Here is a 20,625-nt window from a genome sequence, read left to right as displayed (position 1 = left end):
GGTAAGACACACGCTTTTGGATCTGAAGATCCTGGGTTCCAGCCTCGCTCGGCGCATAGTTGAGTCTTTCGAAAAGGCTCTTTACCAATATTCTCTCTCACCGTACTCAGGTGAAAAATGAGTACCCGGCCGTTAACAGCGTTGTCTTTGTCTGAAAAAATTGCAATACCGCCTAACAGGCGTCATGTCTCCTTCTACATGTTACGTGTTGCTATTGGACAGGGACCCTTTGTAAAGCTCTTTGAGCACTTTTACTTGATATATAAATGCTCTATCTTTTTATTTTTTTTTTACCCAATAAACTTAGTGTCCTTCTTTTGATGAAATCTAGTAGTTCTGGCATGACCTCCAACTCTCTGACATTGCTGTTATTCGTTCTTCTCATGGGGCAGCGCCGCTCAGCGGTACGGTCTTTGCTTCGTACCCGAAAAGTATCGAGTTCTATCACCCGCCGCTGCGCTGTGTGGCCTTGAGCAAGTCACCTCGCCCTAGCTCAATTAGGCGCTGCTTTCCGGTTGACGCCTGGGTTATTCCAATCTTCCCTTGAGACAAATTTCCCCAATGGGATGAATAAAGGAAATTTTTTAAAAATATTTCCATCCAATTTATCCTCCTCCTCCTCCTGTAAAACCAGAATTCAACAAAATTTATACATTTGAGTCCTTGTTCTTTCGAGTCCATCCTTCTACGCATTTTCAAATTTTGCCTTTTGAATTTGTCCTTCCAGATAATATTGTTTAAGAGAGGTCATTATTCTGTTTTTCACCATTGCATTCAGTTGTATATTATATCCATCGAGCAGTCGCTATTTTGTGTTTTGGTGGATCCCAGATAACTCTTGAATACAACTCACGATTTGTTTTCTTTTGTGGCCAAAGAATTTTCTTTTGGCGTCATTTATTGACCAGTATCAAGCCGTGGCCTTCGTAAAGTTATGGCCTGACACTGACAAAAAAATGACGTCAAAATGCCAGTCTTTTGCTACAAAAGAAAACAAATCGTGAGTTGTATTCAATAGTTCAACCAATGAAATAACTTGTTTCCATGAGCTATACTAACGACAACTCACTAAGCGGTGCAAAAACCAAATAATGACGTCAAACTGCCAGTCCTTTTGGATTTCAGTATCAGGCTATAGATAGTATGCAGATGACGTCACTCAGGTCTTTGTTATTGTTTTTTGCCATCCGCGTTTATGAGTAATGCTCACTGAACTGTATTAACCTGACTATAAACGTTCATGGATACACACAGTTTTGTGTGTTGGTCCGTTATACTTCCGGATGGCAATGTTATGAGCTTCTTAGCCAAGCGCATACTATCTATAACATAACGATGGCTACGATCAGGCCGGAGCCATCGTTATCTTATAACCTGACACTTGAACTCACTAGGACTGGCAGTTTGACGTCATTTTTTTAGGTTTGTGTGGCGTCTAGTGAGTTGTCGTTAGTAGAGCTAAGGAAACAATTGATTCTATTGGTTTAACTATTGAATACAACTCCCGATTTGTTTTCCTTTGAGGCCAAATACTTGTCATGTGACGACATTTTTTGGTCAGTGTCAGCGTAGCCATCGTAAAGTTAGAGCCTGACACTGACCAAAAAATGACGTCAAAATGCCAGTCTTTTGCCACAAAAGAAAACAAATCGTGAGTTGTATTCAATAGTTCAACCAATGGGACCACTTGTTTCCATGAGCACTACTAATAACAACTCACTAAGCGGTGCAAAAACCAAATAGTGACGTCAAACTGCCAGTCTTTTTGGATTTTAGTGTCAGGCTATAATTCAACGATGGCTACGGTGCCAGGCTATAAGTTAACGATGGCTTTGATCAGGCCACGAGTTCACGAAGGCCACTTTCATACACACTTATTCAGATGTGAGGAAGAAGAGGAAGACAAAATAACTATTATTAGATTTTTTTCTCGTTTATATAATATATGAACTTATGACAAGTTATTTCTTTTCTATTAAAATTATTTATTCTATTCTATTCTCAACATCACAACCACTCCAACCAACGTGTACTTATATGCAGGTCTGATAACCCAATTCATTATGGGATCATTGTTGTATTGAAAATCATTTTTGTTTTTAAAACTACCGTAAAATATTGTCCATTAAAACTTATTTAGACTAGGCCCATAATTACCACTCGGATGTCAGACCTGCAAATAGGTACGCGTTGCTCTGACATAAAACAATTATGAGACATGGATCATCGTTTAAATTGCGTATGATCCATTTCAATGTGCGTTAAAAGAAAAAGTCGGCCAGTTGGTGTGTGTTATATATATTATAGTATTTTTAACTGTACACAGTTGCCATTCGTTGATTCCATCTATACGTGACAGGACGTTGTTGCATTGAGTATAATCAAGATGAAGATCGCACTTTGTGTTTTGGTTCTATTTGCCTGTTCTTTGATGGCCCCGTCTGCCACAGGTATGTCATCAACATCATCATCACCATCATCACCATCATCGTCGTCGTCGTTGTCATCATCATCACCACCACCACCACCACCACCACCACCACCACCACCACCACCACCACCACCACCATCATCATCGTACATACATGCCACACGGAGGGAGTGGGACAATCACGCAAATGAAGCCGCTGAAGATCCGAGAGAAGAATTACCCAAAGGAACTCAGCTCCCCAGGAATGAATGGGTAACACTCAACAGAGCACATGCAAACATTGGGAGAACAGCTGGACGATGAAAAGTGGGGATTGGCAAAGACAGATTGTGTACATGTGGATGCCCAGAGCAGACTATGGAGCACATCCTTAAGCCCCCCATAGACGCCGACATCCGCTGATAGCGGGACGGATGACCTATCGCTGTGACCCGATCCCTGCGTTTATTGCAGATGATTTTTGCCCACATACGGGGAGATATTTTTTGAGGCGATTGGCGATCGGGGGCGTGGCAGTATAAAAAAGTGGACACTTTTTTTTCGGATTTTCGCTGTTTTCACGTCGGATTCGTGATTAGCGTCAAATTTACAATATGTTTGATACTAAGAACTGTGTGTTTACTCCAAAAATTGGTGAAATTAGAAATAAATTTTAATTAATAGTGAGGCTACGATCCCAGTTACTGTCTGTTATTCTATCTTTCGTCTTGCGCACAATAGTGATTACTTCTCACTAAATTATATCAATTAGACTGTTGAAGGAACGAAATTGACATTATTCCACTCTTTGTTATTGTATTAAGGAAGTCATTTTGGTAATTAGTTCTCACTAAATTATATCAATCAGACTTTTAACGTTCAAGGTTACTTGTAGTTTTGTGTGACGGTACGTTATTTCCGACTGGTGGATGTTGTGAGCATTTTACCTAAACTCATAGCATCAATAACCGTCCAAGATATTCGCATCATATGTAGCAAACGCTATAATAATCTAACATGTCGAGAGAGAGAAAGAGAGAGAGAGAGAGAGAGAGAGAGAGAGAGAGAGAGAGAGAGAGAGAGAGAGGGGGGGGGGGGGGGGAGAAAGAAAGAGAAAGAGAGAAAAATTTACTTGCGCTATATATACCGCTATATTCAATAAAGGTGCTCAAATCACTTTATAAGGGTCTTTGGCCAACATAAAAACATGTTAGACGAGACATGACTGTAAGCGATATTGCAATTGTTTCCCGACAGAGACGACGCTGTAAACAGCGAGGTACTCATTTTAATAGTGAACAAGGTGAGAGAATGCGAGTAGAGAGCCTTTTCCAAGGACTCAATTATGCGCCACTCAGAGCGGGACTCGAATCCAGTACCGTCCGATCCAAAGGCGAGTGTCATTTCACAAGATCACATGCATAGCCGCACAAAAAAAGTGATGAGAGAATAGATTCATATGTATTGAAGGAGGAGAGAGCGGATGGAGTGAGTAAAGTTCTTGGATATTTATAAAAGGAACCAAATTGACGTCACTCATCTCATTGTTATTGTTTTTAGACACCCATTTTTATGATTAGTTCTCATTAAAATATATCAGACTATAACGTTCAAGGTTCCATGTACATCTTTGGGCTGGAGTGATATTTCTGGCTGGCGGACTTTGTGAGTATTTTAATTTAACACAGAGCATCAATAGAAGGAATGAATTTGACGTTAGTCAACCCGTTGTTATTGCTTTTAGACAGCATTTTATAATTAACTTATCACTAAGTTATATCAATCAGACCATGAACGTTCGCGTTTGCAGTTTTGTGTGTTAATATGTTATACCCCGATGGAGATGTCGTGAGTATTTTTCCAATACGCATAACATCCATACATTTACAATCCGATTTAAGTTTAAAAGCAACGTAGACCACGGAAATTTTTCCATTTTGTGGACAATAAAGATTTGTTATTTATCGTCATTATTATTATTATTATTATTATTATTATTATATTATTATTATTATTATTATTATTATTATTATTATTATTATTATTATTATTATTATTATTATTATTATTATTATTATTATTATTATTATTATTATTATAAAACAAATCGACAGTGTTCCCGTGGCAGGTTTAACGGATACTCCTCGGGACTACTCGCATTCGCACCCCCCCCCCCCCAACCACCACCGCCACCCCACACACGCACACAGCTCTTTTTTTTTTTTAGGGGGGGGGGGAGTTGGGGGGGGGGGGGAGGTTGGGGGGGGGGGGCGTTGTTTGTAGATTATAATTCAGGGTTACAATGCCCACCCCTGTCATCACGTAGTCAAGGCTTTTTGGCATCTGCCAATCCCAAATGTCTGTGTCAAGGTCGACCGTCATGTCGCGACAACGGGTGAGGAGGAAAAAAAAAAAAAAAAAAAGAACTGGCATATTATTATATCATTACATTGAAAATCATGAAAACTATTTTCTATTTTGTATGAACGAAACTTTTGCCATCTACCTCTTCCTGGCGCAACATTTATAAAAATATTATTAAAAAAAATAATAACACAACATTTATTTGGCGCAATATCCACGTGCTCAAATCGCTTTACAAGGGGTCCCAAGGCAACAGCAATATTAAACTTGAAAGACAAGACATGACGCCTGTCAGGCGATGGGACATTTTTTTCCCAACAAAGACAACGAACGGTCATGTACTCATTTCACACCTGAGTACGGTGACAGAATGTGAGTTAAGAGCATTTTCCAAGGACTCAACTCTGCACCACTCAGAGCAGGTCTCGAAACCTGAACCTTCCGATCCGAAAGCGAGAGTCATACCACTTGATCCATCACAAAACAGGGAGGGGCCCTGTTCTGTCGGCCAAATAGCCTCAATATTAATTAAAATTTATTTCTAATTTCATAAATTTTTGGAGTAAAAACATAGTTCTTGGTATCAAACCTATTGTAAATTCGACGCTGATCATGAATCTGACGCCAAAACAGCGAAAATCCGAAAAAAATTGTCCAATTTTTTATACTGCCACGCCCCCGATCGCCGATCGCCTCGAAAAATATTAAGCAAAGCGGGCTTTGCGAGCGATGGACCGTACCTAGGTTTATCGGCCAGGTATTTGGCCACACACATTGCGTTTTCACCCCGGTTTGCCTGATCGTGGTTCGGACGCCTATCAAAACCGTGCGTGTATGGAGCCTTTTAGAGAATGCCAGGACGGGCCCAGCTGCACTGACCATGACCTAAGAGCTCGCTCCCTAGATGCTGTGGAGTGGGTTCGGTGTAGGAGCGACGAGCTATAGTTGTTGTTGTTGTTATTATTATTATTATTATTATTATTATTATTATTATTATTATTATTATTATTATTATTATTATTATTATTATTATTATTATTATTATCATTATTAATATTAATATTATTTTTGTAATTATTATTGTTATTATTATTGTTATTATTATTATTATTATCATTATTATTATCATCATCATCATCATCATCATCATCATCATCATTATCATCATCATCATCATCATCATCATCATCATCATCATCACCATCATCATCATCATCATGATCATCATCATCATCATCATCATCATCATCATCATCATCATCATCATCATCATCATCATCACCACCACCGCCACCGCCACCGCTACCATCATCATCATCATCATCATCATCATCATCATAATCATCATCATCATCATCATCATCATCATCATCATCACCATCATCATCATCATCACCACCACCACCACCACCACCGCCACCATCATCATCATCATCATCATCATCATCATCATCATCATCATCATCATCATCATCATCATCATCAGCAGCAGCAGCAGCAGCAGCAGCAGCAGCAAAAAACAATACCAAAGATCCGAGTGATGTCAACTTCATTCTAACTTCATCTAATTTTCTGAATTTCAGGAATCTCCATTGTGGGAGGCGAAGTCTGCAACGATGCCCTGGATTGCTTTTTTGACCCGTGCTCTTCTTTTGGATCAAACCCGTGTAAAGGAGGTGAAAGGTGTGTCAGCTGCAACTGCCAAGCCAAGTGTGTTTAACGGATAGGATCGTGGCCCCTCGTCAGTGGCGTGGCATGCTTACAGTATAAGGTGGTGCCAGAATCAGAAGAAAATGACTTAAGTCATGCTATATTTATAAATCCAAAAGAACGAAAAAATTGAAAATAAAGAAATGACGTACTCAAATAAGTAAAAGGCGAAATATACCATTTCTCTTTTTTGTTTGTTTGTTTTGTTTTTTTTTTTTTTAATGATGAAATACATTTAAAAAAAAGATTGATACGGTGCCAGGCACTAAATCAACCAACATGGCCACGCCCCTGTGCCCCTCGTAAACTAAAGATCTGATACTGAAAGACTGACCTAAAAATTACGTCACAAAATAAAGAAGACGGCGATGATCAACCGAACAATGAATTTAACAAGTGAGTTGTTTGAAATGCTCAAAGGGAAACAAATTTGAATGATTCCATTGGTTGAGCTGTTGATTACAACTCACAATTTAATTTTCCCCGTTGATTTTCGTCTTTCTTTTTATGACAAATATTTTTTTTTTATTTGGTTAGTATCAGGCTTTTAATTAACGAAGACTACCATAATGAACACGGTTATTCCTGATAGTATCTCCATACAACATCTCCAGATTTCTCTATTGATACCCAATATATTCTTTGTATGGAGCTCAATTTATTATTATTATTATTATTATTATTATTATTATTATTATTATTATTATATTATTATTATTATTATTATTATTATTATTATTATTATTATTATTATTGTTATTGTTATTATTATTATTATTATTATTATTATTATTATTATTATTATTATTATTATTATTATTATTATTATTATTATTATTATTATTATTATTATTATTATTATATATTATTATTGCTATCATTATCATCGATCATTATCATCAGAAGAGACAGATGCCCTAAAAGTGATTTAAAGCAAGGTTAAGATGACCAGAAAGGCGAATTTCTAGTTTGTTAAATTAAAAAACGAAACAAAAATAAATTAATTAAAGTAAAAAAAAAACAACAACAAAAAAGAAAACGCACACACACGCGCGCGCAAAAAAAAAAAACAAACAAAAAAACCCCACCCCCCCCCCCCCAAAAAAAACAAAAAACAAAAAACAAAACTAACAAAAACAAAATCAAAAACAAAAACAAAAGAAAACAAAAAACTAATCAAAGCTAAAAAAAAATACTTGATCATGTATACAGGGCAACATCCACTAAACGTGCTCAAAGCACTTAACAAGAGGACCCCTATTCAACAGTAACATTTATCACCAGAGACGAGACTTGGCTCCTGTTAGACGATATTACACTTCTTTTCATATGAGATAACGCTGTTAACGTCTAGGTACCCATTTTACAACTGAGTACGGTGAGAGAATATGAATAAGGAGCCTTTTCCAAGGACTTAACTATGCGCCGCACAGAGCGGAACTCGAACCCAAGACCACCCGATCCGAAGGCGAGTGTCAGACCACTAGTCCACTCTCTTCAATTAAAAAAAAAAGAGGACGGGTTAGCTCAGTCTCTAGAGCGCTCGCTTCAAATGTAAAGAGACAGGTCGATCACCCTGTGCACCTAGGAGTGATTGGGTAACTAGGCCCGTTAGATCTGGCGGAAAGTACTTGTGGTAGATTAACATCCTACCCAAAGGGTAGCAAGCAATTGCTATTGTTCATTTCACGCAATAGAAACCGGGATTAACTCCGACTCCATGGGCCTCATGGCTGTTTATTATATCTCATAGTTGGTCCAGGCTGCATCCAGGTTCACTTCCTATTTGTGTCTACATCCTGTCTTGTCCTCGAGTTCATTCCCCATTTCTTTGTCTACAACAGAAGCCATAGTAAACTTATAGCCTGATACCGTAGCCATCGTTATGTTATAGATAGTATGCGCTTGGCTAAGAAGCTCATAACATTGCCATCCGGAAGTATGATGGACCAACACACAAAACTTTGTGTAACCATGAACTTTTATAGTCGGGGTAATACAGTTTAATAAATATCAATCACAAACGCGGATGGCAAAATACAATAACAAAGGCTTGAGTGACGTCATCTTCGAACTATCTATAGCCTGATACTGAAATCCAAAAGGACTGGCAGTTTGACGTCATTATTTGTTTTTTGCACCGCCTAGTGAGTTGTCGTTAGAAGAGCTCACGGAAACAAGTTATTTCATTGGTTGAACTATTGAATACAACTCACGACTTGTTTTCTTTTGTGGCAAAAGACTGGCATTTTGAAGTCATTTTTTTTACAAAGGCCACGCTGATACTGACCAACAAATGACGCCAAAAGACAAGTCTATGGCCACAAAAATAAACAAATCGTGAGTTATTCAATAGGTCAACCAAAGAAATCACTTGTTTCCTTGAGCTCTAATAACGACAACTCACAAGACGCTGCACAAACCTAAAAAATGACGTTAAACTGTAAGTCTTAAAGGGTTCTAGTGTCATGCTATATTATGTTTACGATGAATTCGTACTGACCAACAAATGAGGGTCAAAAGACAAGTCTCTGACCACAAAAGAAAACAAATTGTAAGTTGTATTCAATAGGTCAACCAATGGAATCACTTGTTTCCTTGAGCTCTTCTAACGACAACTCACAAGACGCTGCACAAACCTAAAAAATGACGTTGAACTATAAGTCTTAGAGGGTTCTTATTTCAGGCTATATTATTATGTTAACGATGGCTACGCTACAACCCAGAGCCACGATATGATAGCAGGCATTATTTCTCAAAGGTTTAAAAAAGGGTAGACAAAGTATTCTATCGACATGGGCCACGATTTCTGTTGGTCGAGGTGCTTATGGGTTTATACGATATATATATATATATATATATATATATATATATATATATATATATATATATATATATATATATAATATATATATATATATATATATATATATATATATATATATATATATATATATATATATATATATATAAACATTTGAAATATAATTAAGATAGTTTGACTTCTACAACGTTGTTATCGAGCGTTGCTCTCATCAGGAAGTGGAAGTGAAAGTAGATTGTTGTGTTTTCGTATTTTTATAGATTCGTGTTTATGGAGGTTCGTAATTACATAAAAGGACCCAGACAACATGTCCACTAAACGGCAATTGCCTGACTCAAAACGTAATTTATCAAGCCACAGTAACACGACCAGACACACCAAAACAAGAAACATACATTGGCCTCACCGAGTGTCCATTCAAAACCAGATACAACCTGCATACATCTTCCTTCAGAAACATACACAAACGACATTCTACTACACTAAGCGAACACATTTGGAACCTCAAAGAAAAAAACATACAACACAGCATCACATGGAAAATCATCTCCAGAGCACAGTCGTACTCCCCCTCTTCTAAGATTTGCAACCTCTGCTTGGAAGAAAAATTCTTCATCATCACTAAACTGAACATAGCAACACTCAACAGAAGAAACGAACTAACTTCCTCATGCAGACACAGAAACAAACACCTTTTATGTAATTACGAACCTCCATAAACACGAATCTATAAAAATACGAAAACACAACAATCTACTTTCACTTCCACTTCCTGATGAGAGCAACGCTCGATAACAACGTTGTAGAAGTCAAACTATCTTAATTATATTTCAAATGTTTATAAATAGCTCCTTTTATACTAAAGTTGAGCACTATAATTTCATGGTTTTTGTTTTATAATTAATATATATATATATATATATATATATATATATAATATATATATATATATATATATATATATATATACACACACACAAACATATAATAATAATAATAATAATAATAATAATAATAATAATAATAATAATAATAATAATAATAATAATAATAATAATAATGATACGACGAGGGTCATTAGAAAAGTTTCCGGAATCGGGTATAGATGCTCGGCGCTCGGCTAAAAATCTCACAACATTGCCATCCGGAAATATAATGGACCAGCACACAAAACTATGTGTAGCCTTGAACGTTTCAAAAAATTGCTTTGATTCTTAGTTGAAGAGGATGGAACTTTGCATCCAAGCTCAAGTCGAGTATTTTGAGAAGCTGTGAAAATTTGATGATAATACTATAATTCTTTATAGAGAGAACGATGTTGACGCCACCCAGGTCTTTGTTATTGTTTTTTGCCATCCATGCTTATGAGTATGAATAGTTCTCACCAAGCTGTATTAAACAGAGAATCTGAGTAAAGAGCCTTTTCCAAGGACTCAACTATGCCCTGCTCAGAGCGGGACTCAAACCCTAGACCCTCCGGTCCGATAGCGAGTGTAATACTACCACTAGACTACATACCAGACAGACCTGCAAAAAAGTACACGCGGGCAGATGTATCGAGGCTACCTTTACTTAAATTGAGCTTTATATCGCGCAATATCCACTAAATGTGCTCAAAGCTCTTTACAGGGGGTCCCTGGTCTACAGCAACATTTAACATGTAGGACGGGACATGCATGCCGCCTGTTAGGCAATGTTCCAATTTTTCGGACAAGGACACCGCTGTTAACGGCCAGGTACTCATTTTACACCTGAATACGGCGAGAGAATGTGAGTAAAGAGCCTTTTCCAAGGACTCAACTATGCGCCGAGCGCGAGGCTCGAACCCAGGAACTTCCGATCCGAAAGCGAGTGTCATACCACTATACCACATAGCCGCACTTACATATGTGTAACCTTGGATGGTATACAGTTTACAGAGATCATATAACACTAGTTCTCCAAGAACTTCACTGTCTTCCTTAGAAGTTTAGGATAGAATTTAAGTTATTGTGCTATGTTTTTAGATGTCTGGATGGATCGGCACCTGAATATTTGCAGGAACTAAATTAAAAATATGAACCCACTCGAAATTTAAGATCATCTCAGTCCCAACTTCTAAAGGTTACCACCTCAAAATCCACTTTTGGTATTTAAAAAAAAAGCCTTTTCATCCATAGCTCCACGCCTATGGAAAGCACTTAGTCCTCGGACAAAGTCCTGTGAAAATTTATCATCTTTCGGGAAATGTCTGAAGACTTAGTTGTTCCGTAAAGCTTATTTTTAAAAAAAAGAAAGAAATAGATGTTGCTTATATATATATGTTTCTGTATTCATGCTTATTATTTACGGTCTTGATTTTTAAAATTATTTATTATATAAAGCGCCGCAGAGCACGATTAACGTGGATGTTTAGGCGCTATATAAATTGATTATATATTTATATTTGTTTTATTTACTTAAACGTATAGCATCGTATCGTCCCTCTTTTCTGTCCCAAGACATAAAGATTGACACACACTGCTTCATCGCTGTGCGCCGGGTGGTCTTTTCACGTCCAGATTTCCCTTATCAACTTGTCCTATTTTAATAAACATAGAACTGTTGTTTTGCCTGGATTAAAAAAAAAATAATAAAAAATGTTATTTCAATATAGATTTGTGCCAAAGGACACAGACAAGAATGAAAAAGTACAGAGGGCAGCAGCTGCTGCAAAATTCCAAACCGGATGCAAATCCAGAGACCCCGGGGGGGGGGGGGGGGGGGGGGGGGGTGTCACGTCCTCCCTCCAGTCACTTGAATGGAAACCATTGAAGAACCGGTGCAAGGTATAAAATAAATAAACAAACAAATAGATAAATAAATAAATAAATAAATCAAAATTCCCTTTATTCATCCCATAGGGGAAATTTTGTCTCTAGGGTCTATTCCAAGGGAATACTGGAATAACCCAGGCGCCAGCTGCAGTGCAGAGCAGCAAATTGAGTTAGGGTGGGGTGACTTGCTCAAGGCCACACATGATCCTTTCGGGTACGAAGCAAAGACCGAACCGCTGAGCCACGCTGGATTCCGAATTGGCAGCTTACACAAAACCACCACTGACCTAAAAGCGCCAATCATCATCCCAAACTACATCAAGAAGAGATACACACAAAATACAAACACAGTTTTCTCCCACGAACAATAAATAACTCGAATGTCCTGCCATCGAGCATATTATCGGACGTTGAATACTTGAGTGACGTCAACTTCATTCTATCTATAAGCTTTTTTTGTGTATTTGTACGATTGATACAGATAGAACGAAGTTGACGTCATTCAGATCTTTGTTATTGTTTTTTTTTTTTTGCCATCGGCGTGTACGAGTAATTTTCACTAAACTGTACTAACCAGACTATAAACGTTCATGGTTACACACATTTCTGTGTGTTGGTCCGTTGTATTTCCGGATGGCAATGTTGTGAGCTTCTTAGCCAAGCGCACATAATTTATAAACGTTCAAAGTTACGCAGTATTCTGTGTCGATACGTTATATCCGGCTGGCGGATATTGTATTTTACCTAAACTGTATTAACCAGACAATAAAAGTTTAAGGTTACACATAGTTTTGTGTGTGGGTCCTTTATACCTCCGGATGGCAATGTTGAGAGCTTCTTAGCCAAGCGCACACTATCTATATAACCTTTTTTTTATCTATCGTTAATAGAATTTAAAAAACAAATGCCCTATAAAATCTGTCATATTCCCAGCATCACAATCATTTCCACATAAAACTGTTATGAGATAGTGGGTCACATTTTCTTCAATGGGCCTTGAAAAAAACAACATAATCGAACAAATTAGGTCAGATGGTGTGTTATTTATATTAAACTACACAGTTTCCATTCGTTGATTCCATCTATACCGGACAGCACGTTGTAACATTGAGATCACCACGATGAAGATCGCAGTTTGTGTTTTGGTTCTCTTTGCCTGTTCTTTGATGGTCCCGTCTGCCACTGGTATGTCATTATTATTATTATGATTATTATTATTATTATTATTATTATTATTATTATTATTATTATTATTATTATTATTATTATTATTATTATTATTATTATTATTATTATTATTATTATTATTATTATTATTATTATTATTATCATCATTATCAATATTTTTTGTAATGGACAATAATTTGCGTCATTTTTTGACCAGTGCAACAACGAGCCTATAATGAATTGGGTTATCAGACCTGAAAATAAGTGCACGTCGGCTTAGGTAATGATTTACTTAAAACATTCCACTAGCCAGATATAACGTACAACACACAAAACTGTGTAACAGTGACCGTTTATAGTCTGATTAATAGAATTTAGTGAGAAATACTCATAAAATGGCTGTCTAAAAACAATAACAAAGAGCTTAGTGACGTCCATTTCTTTATATCAAAAGATAGTTCGAAGATGACGTCACTCAGGTCTTTGTTATTGCTTTTTGCCCTCCGCGTTTATGAGTAATGCTCACTGAACTGTATTAACCAGACTATAAAAGTTCATGGATACACATAGTTTTGTGAGTTGGTCCGTTATACTTCTGGATGGCAATGTTATGAGCTTCTTAGCCAAGCGCACACTATCTATAGATAGTATGCAGATGACGTCACTCAGGCCTTTGTTATTGTTTTTGCCATCCGCGTTTGAGAGTTGTTCTCACTAAACTGTATTAACCAGACTATAAAAGTTCATGGTTACACAGAGTTTGTGTGTTCGTACGTTATACTTCCGGATGGCAATGTTGTGAACCCCTTGGCCAAGCGCATTATATCTATATGTGTGCTGTTCATTGAAAAGTATTCACTGTGTTGGTTACAGCTAAGGGACAGAATATGTGATAACCGCATTCACCTCATAGGTTTCAATCTTGGTACGTGTTTGCCATGGCCCTCGTAAACTCGTGGCCTGACACCGTGGCCATCGTAAACTCGTGGCCTGACACCGTGGGCATCGTAAACTCATGGCCTGATACTGTGGCCTTCGTAAAGTTATGGCCTGACACTGACCGCGGCCTTCGTAAAGTTATAGCCTGACACTGACCAAAAAATGACGTCAAAATGCCAGTCTTTTGCTACAAAAGAAAACAAATTCTGAGTTGTATTCAATAGTTCAACCAATGAAATGACTTGTTTCCATGAGCTCTACTTACGACAACTCACTAGACGCTACAAAAACCTAAAAAATGACGTCAAAATGCCAGTCCTTTTGGATTTCAGTGTCAGGCTATGACGTCACTCAGTTCTTTATTATTGTTTTTTTTTGTCATCCGCGTTTATGAGTAATGCTCACTGAACTGTATTAACCAGACTATAAACATTCATGGATACACACAGTTTTGTGTGTTAGTCAGTTATACTTCCGGATGGCAATGTTATGAGCTTCTTAGCCAAGCGCATACTATCTATAACATAACGATGGCGACGCTGATACTGACCAACAAATGACGCCAAAAGACAAGTCTTTGGCCGCAAAAGAAAACAAATCGTGAGTTGTATTCAATCGTTCAACCAATAGAATCAATTGTTTCCTTGAGCTCTACTAACGACAACTCACTAGACGCTGCACAAACCTTTAAAATGACGTCAAACTGTAAGACCTAACGAAATTGACGTCCCTCAGCTCTGTGTTATTGTTTTCAGCCAGCCATTTTTATGAGTCGTTCTCAGTACATTGTATTAATCAGACGAATGATAGTAAGCGCTTGGCTGAGGAGCTCACAACATTGCCATATAACGGACCAACACACAAAACTATGTGTAACCTTGAACGTTTATAGTCTGGTTAATAGATAGTATGCAGATGACGTCACTCAGGCCTTTGTTATTGTTTTTGCCATCCGCGTTTGTGAGTTGTTTTCACTAAACTGTATTAACCAGACTATAAAAGTTCATGGTTACACAGAGTTTGTGTGTTGGTCCCTTATACTTCCGGATGGCAATGTTGTGAACTCCTTGGCCAAGCGCATTCTATCTTTACAGTTTAGTGAGAAGTACTCAGATCATACACGTGGATGGCAAAAAAAAAAAAAAAACAAAAAAAAAAAACAATAACAAAGGCCTGAGTGACGTCATCTTCATTTTATCTATAGATAGAATGCGCTTGGCCTAGGAGTTCACAACATTGCCATCCGGAAGTATAAGGGACCAACACACAAACTCTGTGTAACCATGAACTTTTATAGTCTGGTTAATACAGTTTAGTGAAAACAACTCACAAACGCGGATGGCAAAAACAATAACAAAGGCCTAAGTGACGTCATCTGCATACTATCTATAGATAGAATGCGCTTGGCCAAGGAGTTCACAACATTGCCATCCGGAAGTATAACGGACCAACACACAAACCCTGTGTAACCATGAACTTTTATAGTCTGGTTAATACAGTTTAGTGAGAACAACTCACAAACGCGGATGGCAAAAACAATAACAAAGGCCTGAGTGACGTCATCTGCATACTATCTATAAGCAATTAAGGTTACACAAAGTTTTGTTTTGGTACATCCGGCTGGCGGATGTTATGAGTTTAAAAAAAATAAACGCACAATATTGATAGTTTGATTGATTATAATTTTCTTACATGAACTTTTATATAGCGCAATATCCACTTAATGCACTCATAGCGCTTTACAAGAGGTCCCTGGTCATCAGGAACATTTAATATTTAGGACGGGACATGACGCCTGTTAGGCGACATTACGTTTTTTTTTCGGACAGAGTCAACGCTGTTAACGGCCAGGTACTCATTTTACACCTGAGTACATTGAGAGAATTTGCGTATAGAGCCTTCTTCAAGGACTCAACTATGCGCCGAGCGAGGCTTGAACCTAGGACCTTCCGATCCGAAAGCGAATGTCATATTACAAGACCACATAGCCGCATTTAGTTAGAACTCATCATCAAAATTCCTGTCTTAAAACAATAACATGGAGCTGAGTAACGTCAATTTCGTTCCTTCTATTACACATTTTTCCAACACGTACCCCCCCCCCCCCCCCACACACACACACAAACATGCTAAAACATAATTTATATTATTTTCTCCATTTCAGGTTCCGTCATTGCGGGTCACAACAACTGCAGACAATACAATTGCTTTCGAGACCCTTGCGCTATAAACCGTTGTCCCGGAAGTCAGGAGTGCATTAGTTGCAACTGCAGAGCGAAGTGTGTTGCGAGAAGATAGGACATGGTTGACCCTGATAAGTGTTGGGCAATATCAGAAATCTTTGATATCGATATATGGCCTTATCAAATATCGATATATCGATATTTATCGATGCCACGAGAATTCCGTCGATATAATATCAAAATACCGATAAAAATCTCAAACTTAAATTTATTGGATCTTCTTGGATCTACTACCGATAATAAATCGATATAACAGTTTAATAAAATCATTAGTATAATTAATCTAAACAATATGCTGTAAAATACAATTTGAACAAATACACTTTAATAGGTTAATTATCGATGTCGTATTGAAATCGACATAATTCAGGTTTATCAGTCATATCGATAAATTGATATTACGTATACCCAACATTACCACTAATATCTCCATACAACAACCGCTTTGTTTCAGACTCTCCATCTCACGGAAATGACAAAAATTGACACCCAATAAATTTTATGTACGGAGTTTTATTTCGTTATTTTTAAAATTTATTTATTTATTTATTTTTTACGATAGGGAAGAAAAGTGTGATGTCCAAAAATTGGTTCAAATCTGATTGGAAGTGTAAAACCACTCTTCTGGAGGACTCAATACATAGACATTTTTGTGCGGCTATGTGGCTTAGTGGTATGACACTCGATTTCGGATCGGCGTATAGTCGAGTCCTTGGAAAAGGCTCTTTAGTCACATTCTCTCACCGTGCTCAGGTGTAAAATGAGTACCTGGTCGTCAACAGCATTGCCTCGGTCGGAAAATAAATTGTAATATCGCCTAACAGGCATCATGTCTCGTTCAACGTGTTGCGTTTTGCTGTTGGTCAGGGACCCTGGGTAAGGCAAAATAAGCACGTTTAGTGGATATTCGTGCTATAGATAGAACGAAGATGACGTCACACAGGCCTTTGTTACTGTTTTTTGCCATCCGCGTTTGTGAGTTGCCTGGTGAGTTGTTCTCACTAAACTGTATTAACCAGACTATAAAAGTTCATGGTTACACAGAGTTTGTGTGTTGGTCCGTTTTACTTCCGGATGGCAATGTTGTGAACTCCTAGGCCAAGCGCATTCTATCTATATAAAAGCTATAGGGAATGAGATAAGCTGAAGAGTAGCGTCCCTTGATTGGACGTCACCGGCGAAGAAGTTATTAGAGAGAGAACGTCATGTTGGTTGTGCGGCTTGAGACACTTCACCGAAAGCGAGGACGAGAGAGACGCATGCTCAAATCCAAATTGACGTTCTCTCTGTAAGGCGACGTCCAATCAAGGGACGCTACTCTTCCGCTAATCTCATTTTCTATTTATTATTTTAAAATATTGCTTATGGTGACGAGAGAATTAGGATGATGATGACAATGGCACTGACTTTGATGACAATTATAGTGAAAGTAATGATATTGATAATGACGATGACGTTGGTGATGATGATGATGATGATGATGATGATGATGATGATGATGATGATGATGATGATGATATGATTATGATGATGATGATGATGATGATTATGTGGATGATGATGATGATGATGATGATGATGATGATGATGATGATGATGATGATGATGATGATGATGATGATGATGATGAGGTCATACCTGTGGCAGACGGGGCCATCAAAGAACAGGCAAATAGAACCAACACACAAACTGCGATCTTCATCTTGATTATACTCAATGCAACAACGTCCTGTCACGTATAGATTATGGAATCAACGAATGGCAACTTATGAGATAACCCACTTCCCCTCGAGATCGAATTGGCATTTTCCAATTCAAGGGAAATAACGCCGTAATACAAAAGAAATATGATTATAAATGGATTATTTCCCATAGCCGTGTGAAGTAACTTCGCCCTTGTAAAGTGAAAGCCCGACATTGACCAAAAATAAATGAAGTCACGAGAGAAGGCACGATCACCAAACGACAGTGAAAAGTGACTACTATCGAGCTGTAAGAAGTGCTCAAGGAGACAAATGATTCAATTGGTTGGTTATTTGATTACAACTCAATATTAATCCCCCCCCCCTCGTTCCCGTGATTCGAAGATGACGTCACACAGGTCTTTGTTGTTGTTTTTTTGCCATCCGCGTTTATGAGTAATGTTCACTGAACTGTATTAACCCGACTATAAACGTTCATGGATACACCCAGTTTTGTGTGTTGGTCTGTTATACTTCCGGATGGCAATGTTATGAGCTTTTTAGCCAAGCGCATACTATCAATAGATAGTTCGAAGATGACGTCACACAGGATTTAGTTATTGTTTTTTGCCATCCGCGTTTATGAGTAATGCTCACTGAACTGTTTTAACCTGACTATAAACGTTCATGGATACACCCAGTTTTGTGTGTTGGTCTGTTATATTTCCGGATGGCTATGTTATGAGCTTCTAAGCCAAGCGCATACTATCTATAGTATGGATAATACCGTTTAGTGAGTATTTTTCATAAACGTGGATGGAAAAAACAATAAAAAAAGACCAGAGTGACGTCAACTTCATTCCATCTATAGATAGTATACAGATGACGTCACTCAGGCCTTTGTTATTGTTTTTGCCATCCGCGTTTGTGAGTTGTTCTCACTAAACTGTATTAACCAGACTAGAAAAGTTCATGGTTACACAGAGTTTGTGTGTTGGTCCGTTATACTTCCGGATGGCAATGTTGTGAACCCTTGGCCAAGCGCATTCTATCTATAGCCTGACCGTTGCCTTACGATGGCTACGGTCGAGTCGACAAAAACCGGTCTGACGTTCAAACCCACTTATGGCCTTTAACATTATTGTAATGGACAATATTTTGCGTCATTAAATTTTTTTTTTTTTTGAGATTTCCATTACAACAATAAGCCCATAAGAAATTAGGTTATCAGACCCGCGAATAAGTGTTCGTCGGGTTGAGTCATATTTTGATCTATGGATAGGTCAAGGTGGTCGCAAACAGAGTGACTAATGAATGACCACACAGTCCGTTGTGCGGCTATGTGGTCTAGTGATATGACACTCGCTTTCGGATCGGAAGGTCCTGGGATCGAGCCTCGCGCCCCGCGCCTCGTGCTCGGCGCATAATTGAGTCCTTGGAAGGGCTCTTTACTCACATTCTCTCATCGTACTCATGTGTAAAATGGGTACCTGGCCGTTGACAGCGTTGTCTTTGTCCGAAAAATTGTAATATCGCCTAACAGGCGTTATGTCCCGTCCTACATGTTAAATGTTGCTGTTGACAAGGTAACCATTGTAAACGCTTTGAGCACATTTAGTGGCTATTGCGCTATATAAAGCTCAATTTTTTTCTTTCTAAATAGTTCTATGTGACACGTGAGAAAATAGGGTGATGGATCAGCAGCAGCTCTCTTTCCTCGACCACCAACCGGATTAAGGACTAAAGTGGTCACACTGGTTTTCTGGGCCGGACAATCCGCTAGAATGATGACCAATGTCATGCTGCACTACTAATACACTGACATCCCATAATTTTGGTGACGAATCAAGTCGAAACGCGATAGATAGTTCGAAGATGACGTCACTCAGGTCTTTGTTATTGTTTTTTGCCATCCGCGTTTATGAGTAATGCTCACTGAACTGAATTAACCCGACTATAAACGTTCATGGATACACACCGTTTTTGTGTGTTGGTCCGTTATACTTCCGGATGGCAATGTTGTGAGCTTCTTAGCCAAGCGCATACTATCTATAGCTCACTGTTGGGGTTAAACCCAATCATTTCATTTGTTTTTTAAGCTTAACTAAGTACCCACCAAAACAAAACAAATCAATACCACAAAACAACAACAACTAAAACCAATAAAAAAAAAACAAAAACAAAACAAACAACAAAAACAAACAACAAAAAACAAAACAACAAAAACAACCCCCCCCCCCCCCACCAAAACAAAACAAATCAATACCACAAAACAACAACAACTAAAACCAATAAAAAAAAAAAACAAAAACAAAACAAACAACAAAAACAAACAACAAAAACAAAACAACAAAAACAACCCCCCCCCCCCCCACAAAAACAAAACAAATCAATACCACAAAACAACAACAACTAAAACCAATAAAAAAAAAACAAAAACAAAACAAACAACAAAAACAAACAACAAAAACAAACAACAAAAACAACCCCC

The 20,625-nt window shown here is 37.9% G+C and overlaps 2 long non-coding RNA genes across 2 annotated transcripts; both read left to right on the top strand.

The window, feature by feature from the left end:
• The first annotated feature begins 2,268 nt into the window (after positions 1–2,268).
• LOC144975748 (uncharacterized) lies at positions 2,269–6,620 on the top strand. Its single transcript, XR_013645981.1, has 2 exons — positions 2,269–2,450; positions 6,358–6,620. It is a non-coding gene; the product is annotated as an uncharacterized LOC144975748 (long non-coding RNA).
• Positions 6,621–12,990: 6,370 nt separating this feature from the next.
• LOC144975747 (uncharacterized) lies at positions 12,991–16,968 on the top strand. Its single transcript, XR_013645980.1, has 2 exons — positions 12,991–13,288; positions 16,374–16,968. It is a non-coding gene; the product is annotated as an uncharacterized LOC144975747 (long non-coding RNA).
• The last annotated feature ends 3,657 nt before the right edge of the window (positions 16,969–20,625 follow it).

The sequence above is a fragment of the Berghia stephanieae genome, chromosome 6 (genome assembly GCF_034508935.2).
Source record: "Berghia stephanieae isolate SIO BIC M18660-M18661 chromosome 6, UCSD_Bste_1.3, whole genome shotgun sequence".
Lineage (NCBI taxonomy): Eukaryota > Metazoa > Mollusca > Gastropoda > Nudibranchia > Aeolidiidae > Berghia > Berghia stephanieae.
The sequence above is the reverse complement of the archived record's forward strand: the minus strand, read 5'-3'. Positions and strand labels throughout refer to the sequence as shown.